This window comes from Crocodylus porosus, unplaced genomic scaffold (genome assembly GCF_001723895.1).
Source record: "Crocodylus porosus isolate Cpor-Errol unplaced genomic scaffold, CroPor_comp1, whole genome shotgun sequence".
NCBI classification, from domain to species: Eukaryota; Metazoa; Chordata; order Crocodylia; family Crocodylidae; genus Crocodylus; species Crocodylus porosus.
The window spans coordinates 28,485,646-28,496,054 of record NW_017728915.1 but is presented as its reverse complement, the minus strand read 5'-3'; the positions used below and the strand labels follow the sequence as shown (position 1 = coordinate 28,496,054).

The following is a 10,409-nucleotide window of genomic DNA, read 5'->3' as shown; positions in this document are numbered from 1 at the left end:
AACCAACCACCTCTGTGCATCTGGACATGCCCATAGAGAGCAGAATGGCTCTGACCTGTGCCCCACCAGATGACAGGCACTAGGTCTAGAACTCTCCTGACTCCTAGTCAAAGCAAGCATCATACCTACAAGCAGTCTCTCAATCATAAATTTCAATGGGGAATTCAAGACCAGAAACTGGACCAACACTCATATTAGCTACATCCATACATACAGGCATATATGCTTTCGGCAGCTCAAATAGCAGTGGCACAAATTTATGCTGGAGATTTCTGCCACGGCACACTTGCCTGAACATTCATTTTGGTGTGGAGCAAATTATTCCACTTGGGACAAACTGACCCTGCCCAACTGCTCCCGGATCTGCAACGAGTATAAAAATCTGCCCTGGTGAGTAGCTTATGGCTACTTGTTCTCAGGAGCTTCTGAGGCCCGGCTAGTTGAAATATGGGGATACTAGCCCCCTGTGCCAGCTGGACTGCTGCAGCAGCCCTGACCTAGAGTGGCCCCTTCACCCTATACCCACTGCAGCAGTCTGGCTTTGGGAGACACTCCCTAGCTGTGATTTGCTGCTACCTGCAACAGCATCCATTCCCTGGAACATGCAGGCCCATGTCTGCATGCCTATTAGATCTGGACGAGAACCGTATGCCTGCCTGGACTGTGGCATGGGCACTGTAGCAGAGCTACCTTCACCTCTGGGCAAGCTGCCAGTGGGCATGGCTGCCCATTTGGCCTTCGTGAAGCACTGCTGCCATGTGTGCCCTCACCCTGCCATCTGGACACCTATTGTCTGGAAGATGTGATCATTGTGGTGGCCTGCTCTGAACCGTTGAAGCATGTCCTCCTGGCCCCAGATGTCCAGAAGGTCAGCCACCTCATTTGCCCTCCAGCTGGGTCCCCAGTTTCAGCTCTGAGCAGGCTCCTTTGCCTGGGTCCTGCCCCTTGCCTCATTAGAAGGAATTCTGGGGTTCTTTTTTAACACCAGAATTCAGTGGCGGGGGGTGTTCACACGGCCCAGCCTGGAACTGAAGTGGAGGCCACAGGAGCAGCCCAGCCCAGCCCTGAAATGGCAGTGGGGAAGGTGGGGGAGGGGGGCGGGCCCAGTGCAAGCCCCTCAAGCTGCCAGGGGGGAATGGGATTGGGCCTGAAACGACGGGGCAGAGAGGTGCAGGGGAACAGTGTCAGGCCTGAGTTGGGGGGGGATGGGGCAAGACAAGGGGAGTGGGGGCAAAGGCTGAACACTGGACTCTGACCCCACCAGCCTCCCAGGTGGGGGTGGAGGGAGTGACCCTAGCTTTGAAGCAGTGGGGGTGAGGGTGGGGGGAGCAAGCTTGGCCTCGGGCCTCTGTCCCCACCCTCCCTGGCAGGTGAAAGAATGGATGGGCCAGCAACACTGGTCCTGCCTCCCCTGGAGCAAGGCTGGAGCCATTGGCCCTGGACCTGGCCTCCTGACCTGCAGATGGTGGCAATGGAGTAGATGGAGAGGGACGGGTCCAGCGCTGTGAAAACAGAAATGATGGGGGGGCAAGGCCAGCAATACTCGCTATGCCCCTTGGCCCTGCAGGCAGTGGTAATGGAGCGGATGGGCCGTTGGGGCCAGGAGATGGAGTGGGAGTGGTCTGGCCCTGACCCCAAAGCAGCGGTGGTGGGGAGAGGGGGAGCAGGCCTAGCTTTGAAGGTTGCTGGGGAGCGGGGCCAGATTCAGGCCTCTGTCCCCAGCCACCCCTACCCGCCCCCATCATTCTTGATGGGCAATTGGCTAGTCATAATATAAATTCTAAATAGCTATATGCTTTGGTGTTTGCTTTTGGATTTTTATCATAGAAAAATCAGAGCTCCCCCGACCCCTTCAGTAACCAGGATATGCGGACAGCTGCCCCTGCAGCCTCAGCTCCCACCAGCAGGTTCCATCCTGCCTAGCAGCTGAGCATGCAGGGTGTGAGATGTAGGGGGGATATGGGGTTTGCAGGAGAAGGATGCAACGGGGTGTGGGTATGGGATGGATGTGGGTTGTATCCATGGAGTTTCATAGCTTTCATAGACATTAGAGCTGGAGGGGACCTCATGAGATCATTGGGTTCAGCCCCCTGCCCAAAGGGCAGGAAAGTCAGCTGGGGTCAGATAACCCCAGCAAGTTGAATATGCAGGAGTTTCCTAAAAATATCCAGAGTAGGTGCTTGCACCACTTCTGGGGGGAGTTTATTCCAGACTCTGAAGACTTCGACGGTAAAGAAGTTTTTCCTCATGCCCAACCTAAATCAGCCTTCCAGCAGTTTTTGACCATTAGACTTTGTCTTCCTGTGAGTTGTTCTGGTGAACAGATGTTCTCCCAGTTCCTGATGCACACCCCTTATATACTTGTAGGCCACCACCGAGTCCCCCCTGAGCCTTCTCTTCTACAGGCTGAAGAGTCCCATGCCTCTCAGCCTCTCCTCATAAGGCCTGCTCTTTTGATCTCTAATCATATGCATGGCTCTCCTCTGGACTCTCTCAAGCTTCTCCAACTCCTTTCTAATGTGTAGATCCCAGAACTGGATGCAGTACTCCAGCTGTGGACTCACTAAGGCCAAGTAAAGTGGGAGGGTCTTGTTCGAGATGTATCAGTAGATGCAAGTCAGAGTTTTGGTTGCTTTGCTGGCTGCAGCATCACATTGGTGGCTCATGCTCAGCCTGTGATCAGTCGTGACCCCAATTCTCTTTTGGTCATGGGCTAGTGAGTGTAGCTCTGCTGAGCCTGTAAGTATGATGTGGATTCTTTCTCCTGAGGTGGAACACCTTGCATTTCTCTGTGTTGAATATCATCAGGTTTTGATCTGCCCACTTTGTGAGCCTGTCCAGGTAGGCCTGAATCCCCAGGCTATCCTCTAGTGTGACCTCACTTCCCTATAATCTGATGTCATCTGCAAATTTATCCAGTCTGCTTCTGACATCCGAATCCAGCCCCCTGCACCACTTTCTTGCAGGGTGTTTTTTGTTTTTTATACCAGGATTTCCTGATATCAAATTTAGAGTCCATGCTGCAAATATGTAGTGTGGTGAACATTTTTTCATTCCTGGCATGTCTCTTGTGGTGTCTCAAATGGCTTTGAGATGACACAACAGGCATGTGTTTGCTCCTCTGGACACAGCCATTGGTGTAAAGGAGGAAGTCAATAGAATTAAACTGATGGCAGAAGCAAGATTAAAAGATTGTATTGGGGTCTTTAATAGTACCATCTTTACAGGAGCACAGTGTGGCATACTTGAGCCCTTTCAATGGAATTTAGTATGCTGCACAGCACAATGAACGTAATGCAATGAATTCTGATTGATAACCAGTGGATGCTCCAGTAGACTTATTACAAAAAATCACAACGAAAAAGCTGATATTTTAATACACGCACTTAGTTTTTGGAGAACTTTGCTTCCCTTGCCTGCATTCTTACAATCCCTGCTCCATGCCTCAAGGAACTAGGAGATTGAATTTAACAGTTAGGCAAGCAGCGCTGAGTTTAACTCAGCTCACATTATTAAGTTAATCATTGCTCTTGATGAGCTAACTTGTCACTTATTTTTGAAGGGTTCATGCGCCTCATTTTGTCCAGTAACGGTGGATATGTGTAAAAATCAGACAACTTTGAAACTTATTAGTCATCTTCCTCCTTTTGAAGATTACTTAGGAATGAAGTGACAAGTCTAACTCAGCATTTGAGGGTTTGGGTAAGATGGCATCAGATATGCAGTAGCATGTTAAAAGGTGTAAAGTGACAGATCAAAATCCATCAAATATGCATCCAGCAGATGCATCCATTTTTTTAAATGCTAACATTTCTTTTGTAAATTAAATACCCGAGCAGTAGATGTAACATACTGTTCTCTGCAGGCATTTTCTTAGGCCACGTTGTGAAGGTATGAAATTGAGCAGTACCTTGCACCAAGCCTTAAGTCAATATCACACTCTCAATGATTTGGTGTCTGAAACCTTTTTTAAATTGAATTCAGCAATTTTTTCAAAATCTATAAACCTGGGGGAGAGGAGTACAGAGATATCAACTTTATTATTAATAAAGTTGTGTAGATTTCCCTTATGAATGTCTGATACCTTGATCAATTTTTTTTTTCAAATTGTTCCTTCAAGGCACACATTATTGTTCAAACATGCACACACCTACACAGATCAACTTAAGCTCCAAAACTGTTTTTTCCCCAGTGCAATGAAAAGACCTGCAGACTCATGTTCTCATCCTCCTTGGTTCCAGAGCCTGATATAGGAACTACTTTCCTCCACACAACTTCCCCATATCTTTTTACAAACTGTTTGACCCCCTCTCAGCTTCTGGGGATGCATACACATGTTCATTTGACCTCAGAAAATTCTCCTGGGTTTATTCTTGTGGTAGAAAAACTTACCTGGAGATACCTGAACATCCATGCAAAAGCTGTGCCTTTGAAGAGCAGAAAGCTTGCAGAGTGCTAATGCTGTGCAGCCATCCCAGCATACTGTATTGGGTCCTTTAGTCCACATGATGATGGGGCAATAGTGCACAGGGTAGCTCTGATTGGCTGACCCATACTGCTGAGTCAGCCTGTCTTGCTGCAGCACAATATGGGATTGTGAAGGTGGAGTATGCTTTCTCCGTGTTTGCTTGGAGTAGTTGGGTTCACTTTGAGTGACATTATTTGGGGTGGCAGAGAGTCAGCAAAGTGGTTAGGGGTAAAGTGTCCTGGGATACTGGAGGATTGTGTTGTGGTTTCTCTCAGAAAGGTGAGCTGTACTGACATTTGCTTTTTCAGAAGAAACTCTCCCAAGAGTCATTTTACTTCGGTTCTTTCCAGGTTATTTTCTTCCTGAGGTAGCCATTTTTTTTCTGGGAGAAGAATCCTGAACATCTGTGCATTCATATTTTCTCCTGGGATAACAGCAACTCTGCCAGGAGAAACTGCATGTTTGTATGTGTAGGTCTGAACATGTCTTGCTGAACCTAGATCTTCAGTCTTTTAAGATGCAAAGAGCCCTATATCAAGCCATGGGGCCAAGGGTTCCTTTCTACCATATCAACAGTAAGTAGAAAATAAGAGAGACATTTTTAAGCTTTCTTCCTTAGATGAAGCTCAGGTCAGATTTGAGAATAACTCCAAAAGCTTAGCTCATGCTTTTTGTGCAGATTTCACCTACCATGGAGGACTGGAAGGCTTTTCCCGATTCATCTGATCCAATCTCTTTTGCAAGCAAAATGCACCTTATTCTTATTTGCACAAAGGATTATATGATCCTTTTCAGAAACTGGTATTCCAAGCCACAAACACCTCCTACCTTATGTCAGATATCTTCAGGGATAAGGCATGGGAGCAGACACTTTCTCCCATGGTCTTCAGAGCAGTAGATTCTTCACAAGATCATCCTCAATGGTTTCACTTTCCTACAAAGCCTACAAGATTTTCAATGCTGCATATATATGTGAGCATAGTGAAGCTACTAAACAAATAAATAGGGACAACCTTGGATGCTTAACAATGGAACAATAGAGAATAAAATGCACATAATTTCTTGATTTTACTAGTAGTCCCCATGTTTCCCCTTACTGACACAATAGGGACTATAGAGCAACAATATAGTACAAACTGGCAGCAGGGCTAGAGTTGTTCTCTATTTTACCCTTTGCAAAGGCGCACATATACTTCCTGAACTTGGTAAATGGGTAGTACCATGTAGCAATCTTCTAACGAAGAGGGAAGCATATAGCCCCAGGAGGTCAGAAGGGCTCCCTGATGGGGTGAGAGTAAGGGAGATGGATTCATGTAGCCTATGTGAAGTGAATTCTTCAGGGCTGCAGTATCCAAGCTTGAGCCCATTCAAACTGGAAACACACAGGCTAGCAACAAATAAATATATTCAGACTAGAGCTACAGCACAACATAAGCAAAGTTTATAGACCTCTACCTATGGGTGTGGGGTATTTTTTTTTAAATCCTAAACTTTTAAGCCCTATCCTTAGCCCCTGTTCTAGTCTGCTTAACTAGCCAGCTAACAATGTCTGTCCCATCCCCAAGGTGATTTGAATTAGAATAGATAGTTCTACTCCCCTCATTTCCTGTCTAAAACAAAGAATATGACCCAAAGGGTATATCAGCTGTATAAGAACGGCACAAAGTGCTTCTGTAGGGTTCCTTTCTGAAGATGCACTCTGCTCATTGAGAATAGGTAGGGGATCTTGGCCCGGTTGTCCAAATAAAAAATACTGAGAAAGAACAACTCTGTTTTCTTTAGGCCCTACTCTTATGTGAACTTCATTGATTGTTTCTTGGATCAAACCATGCCAGTTCATGTCACCTCTCAAAATTCAAACCTACAAGATTATAATAACTGATGGTTAAATCAGCAGTTACCCATTTAATATAAACTTTGCCTCTGGTAATTGTTAGTATGTGTTGCTCAGAAAGCTTTGAACTAGAATTACTCATAGGGAGCTTTCAAAGGAAATATGTAAGCTCTGTTCTGAACCCCAATTAGAACTAAGGTCAGTCTTCTTTAGTTCGTCTCATTAGTGAATTCTGCAGCAAAGAATTATTTAAAGTCCCAATATTTTGTGCATGAATATTTGTTTTAATGGATAAATGAGCTAGGAGCCATGTAGTCAAAGTATATTCAGCTACTTTAATTATGACCACATACAGGATATGTGCACGTGCCAGATTTTCTTGCCCACACACAATGAGCCCAATTCGTTAGGAAATTAAGTAATTCCTTGCCTTCAGTTGGAGCTGAGGGATCTAAGTACCTCTTTGAATTATGCCCTTGGCTATTTCAAGCAGGGACATTAAATAGTAACATTTAAAGGCAGAAACTCTAAGAATAACTGGGGAAAGTAATGGGAGAGAAACAGGTGGGTTTCCAGAGATTGCAAAAAGGCAATAACTTTCTGCATTTATACTTCTTACATCTGTCCATGTACTATAGACTCCTGTTTAAATCTAATATCTACATACACAAGCTCATTAATGAACCCATATTCCAGAATATAACAACTAGAGTGTCAGTCTACATCTTCTGAACAAATGATCCATTGTCTTAAGGATATGGTAAATAATTTGCTCTGCTCTTCCCAAATGAGTGTTGGTTGGTTTTAAACACCTAAATCCATAATTTCACGACAGAGCAAAGGGTGTAAAGGAAGGGAGGAATATGAAGAGCAGACAGTGCTCTCCTCCTTTATTCAGCAGCTCAATAGGTAGAACTATTTCTCAGAAACAGTATTTTATCCAAAAAGCATTTAATGTAAAATGCATGAGGAGACTTTGGAGCAGGGACTGGAACCCATATCTGCCTTGTCCTAAATGAGTGCCCCAGTTATTGGGCTAAAAGGTTATATTTTCTCTTGCTTCCCTTACTCTGCCCAGTGAATGTTAAATTGTTTTCTAAGAAGTAGAATAGCTTCAGCAGCATAGAGAGTGTCCTGACTTCAAGAGTAGGCTACAGCCAGTTGCCTCGGAGGTGCGGGATGGGTTTGAATCCTCCTTATTCTGGGTGAGCGCTGTAAGGGCTAAGCTGTTAGACAGAAAGAGGAAGATGACCTCCTTTAGCTATATTTTTGAGTGAAAGTGGCTAAGGCTGCCATGCTTTGTGTGCAGCTTGATCCTGTTAGTCTGTTGGACCATTTATTGGCTCAGACCCTTAGATGGAGAAATGCATATTCTGAGGGTCCTGCTCAGGTTTAGGTGTGAGAAAGCCATAGCTCATCCCTGGCAATATGGCAGCAGTTGTAAGCATGTGCAGAAGCAGAACTTGAGGTACTTGAACTAGGCACCAAGGACTAGGCAGGGGCTTGGATCCTATCCCTGGATGTACCTCCTAAGTTGCTCCTTGGTCCCCCCAGGTTGCTTTGTATAACTGGGTCCAAGGCATTTAAGCACAGCTGCAGCATTACTGAGTGAAGTGGCACCTATATCCTAATGTGTGTCACTCACTATCACTAAAGATTTCAAATTATTAAAGACCTTTACAATTCTGGCACTGTTCGCCAGTTTAATAACAGAAGTACGGGAGCCAAAGCCTCTGTTTTGGGAGCATAGTCACAGCAGTCAGGAGGGCTCCTAGAGATGCACTGGGAGGAGTTATTCAGGGAGCACGCTTCCAAGAGAGTTGCGATCTGTGTGGCTGACTACATAAAATGTTCCAGCTCTGCTTTTGAAAATGAGTTTGCATAAACTCATTCCAAATCCTGTGCTTTATTTTTATATCTCACTTCATTGTCAGGTTTCTGTATCTCATCCCTGGGCATGCTGATTTACACCCTGTGTGGTGTTGGGGGTGATACAATTATTTCCAAGTGAAATTAAGTTTCTCCTGGAAACCTTTATTTGAATTTCTTATCGTCATATTTCCTCTCTCATGCCCTTCAGTTACAACATTGACATGCTGTAGATTTGTGATGGAGGAAACTACCCACTCCAATTTCTATCTAAAGGTCACAGTTGAAAATATTTTTATATATATGGTTAAAGTTTTATTCAAAAAAAATGACAGAGATTGGTGAATATTTTAAAAAAAAAGACAATACAATAAATGTGAGATATCCAGCTTAAGTATCCCAGATCTGAAAACTGGATGTATGTGAAAGACAAACATTGCTTTCCATTAATGTTTGGAGATTTCACATATTTTATTCCAGCAATTTTCAGATAAATTGACATATCTATCCAAGGAATAAATACCATGCACCTCAGACAAGCTTTGAAGGAGACATTCAGTATGTTAAGATGGAAAAAAAAGATATTGCAAATACTCCATTTCCATTTCTTAGCTTTCTCCAAGATGTTTTTGTTAGATATGGATGCCCTTGATTAAGACTGAATATTTCTGAAGTTTAGTTTAACTATTTTATGAATGGGTTGGTCTATCTGATTGCAAAAAACCCTAATGTGGCATATAGTTGACCAGGGCTACATATGCCTTTAAATGCCATAAAAACAAGAATATGCTTATACCAAGAAAGTAAAAACTAAGCAAAACAATAACATTTCTTTAATCACCGTTACCAGGGAGAAGAATCTATACTGAAAAGGGCAGTTTCACTAAAAGTGATTGCTAATTAAATAGAAGTTACAAAAATTGTTAGTAATTGATCTTTGAGACTTGGTAGCAAGTCTTTAAAGAAAACAAAACTTATTTTAAATGAAAAGTTATGATTTGCCTTATGAAATGTTGAAATTGCTCATTGCCATTTATTTTTTTGCCGAATAAGTAACAGGCTATGGTACTGATGTATAAAAAGCAGAAATGATAAATAATCCAAGATAGATTGTGACCTGTATTACTTGATATGTGCTAGGGAGATTAATACCCTCTCTTCCCCACCCCCTGTTTGCACACTGTTTAGGAGTCATCTATTCATTCCCTACCTGGAGCAGGCAGACTGGACAAGAATGGCTAGGGAAAGGATTCAGGCTGAGTTGAGTTTCACACCACTTACTGGCCAATAAAGCTCATTTGGCACAAGAAAGTGTCATATTATGCTTCTGAAGGAGATCAGTAGCATGTTACAACATTTCCTAGAGCAGGTATCATCATTCAGGGATATGCATTTGATCATGTTCAACATTTTTTTAACATATCCAAGAAAGTTTCCAAAAGTCTTGATGTTTCTCTCCCGTTGAAAATATTTAGAAAAGAGTTCAAATCACAATTTCCAGATCTGCAGCTAGACTCAAACTTCAGGGTGTTCAAATATATGGCTGTTTTAGACTGGTATGTGGAAATAGTTGTTTAAGGGGAGAACTATTTAACTTTCTTTGCAGTCGGTTAATGGTAAATCACAAAGATGTGGGGCAGTTGATCGCGTGCACAAAATAATGCATGTAATCTAGATATAGCTATAACTAGATATATTTTCTACTTTCTTTCCATGCTCACTAGCCTCAGTGTGCTCCAAATATGTGTGTGTGTGTAAGAGAATGAAAGAATTTAAACATAGTAAAAGCCTTAAAAGGTGGCTCTTCAGCTTCATTCTCAATTAGGCCTGTGATTTACTATATGTATTTAGGTAGCAGAATAAATCAGTCATCCTGCTATGTATCCCTATCTCCTTCTCTGTACAATGAAAACAATATTTACCCTCTTTTAAAAGTGCCGCAGATTATCAGCTGAAGGGCACTAGATAAATGCAGACTAACCTTATTCATTAAGGCTAAGCAGTTAAAGCGGATAGATTTCATCTCCATTAGGGCTGGAAGTCCAGCCCCCTGCCCCAAGGGCAGGAAATCAGCAGGGGTCATAGGATCCCAGCAAGATAAACGTCCAAATTTCTCTTGAAGATGTTCAATGTAGGTGCTTGAATCACCTCCGATGGCAGGCTATTCCAGACCTTGGGGGCTTGGACAGTAAAGAAATTCTTCCTTATGTCCAGCCTGAAACGGTCTTGCAGGAGTTT

The 10,409-nt window shown here is 43.4% G+C and overlaps 1 long non-coding RNA gene across 1 annotated transcript in view; it reads right to left on the bottom strand.

Annotated features, from left to right (window-relative positions):
- Positions 1–2,262: 2,262 nt before the first annotated feature.
- The window catches only part of LOC109310800, a 20,986-nt gene continuing 12,839 nt past the window's right edge, over positions 2,263–10,409 (bottom strand). Inside the window, exon 3 of the long non-coding RNA XR_002101327.1 lies at positions 2,263–2,360. This is a non-coding gene — a long non-coding RNA (uncharacterized LOC109310800). The remainder of the gene's footprint in view (positions 2,361–10,409) is intronic.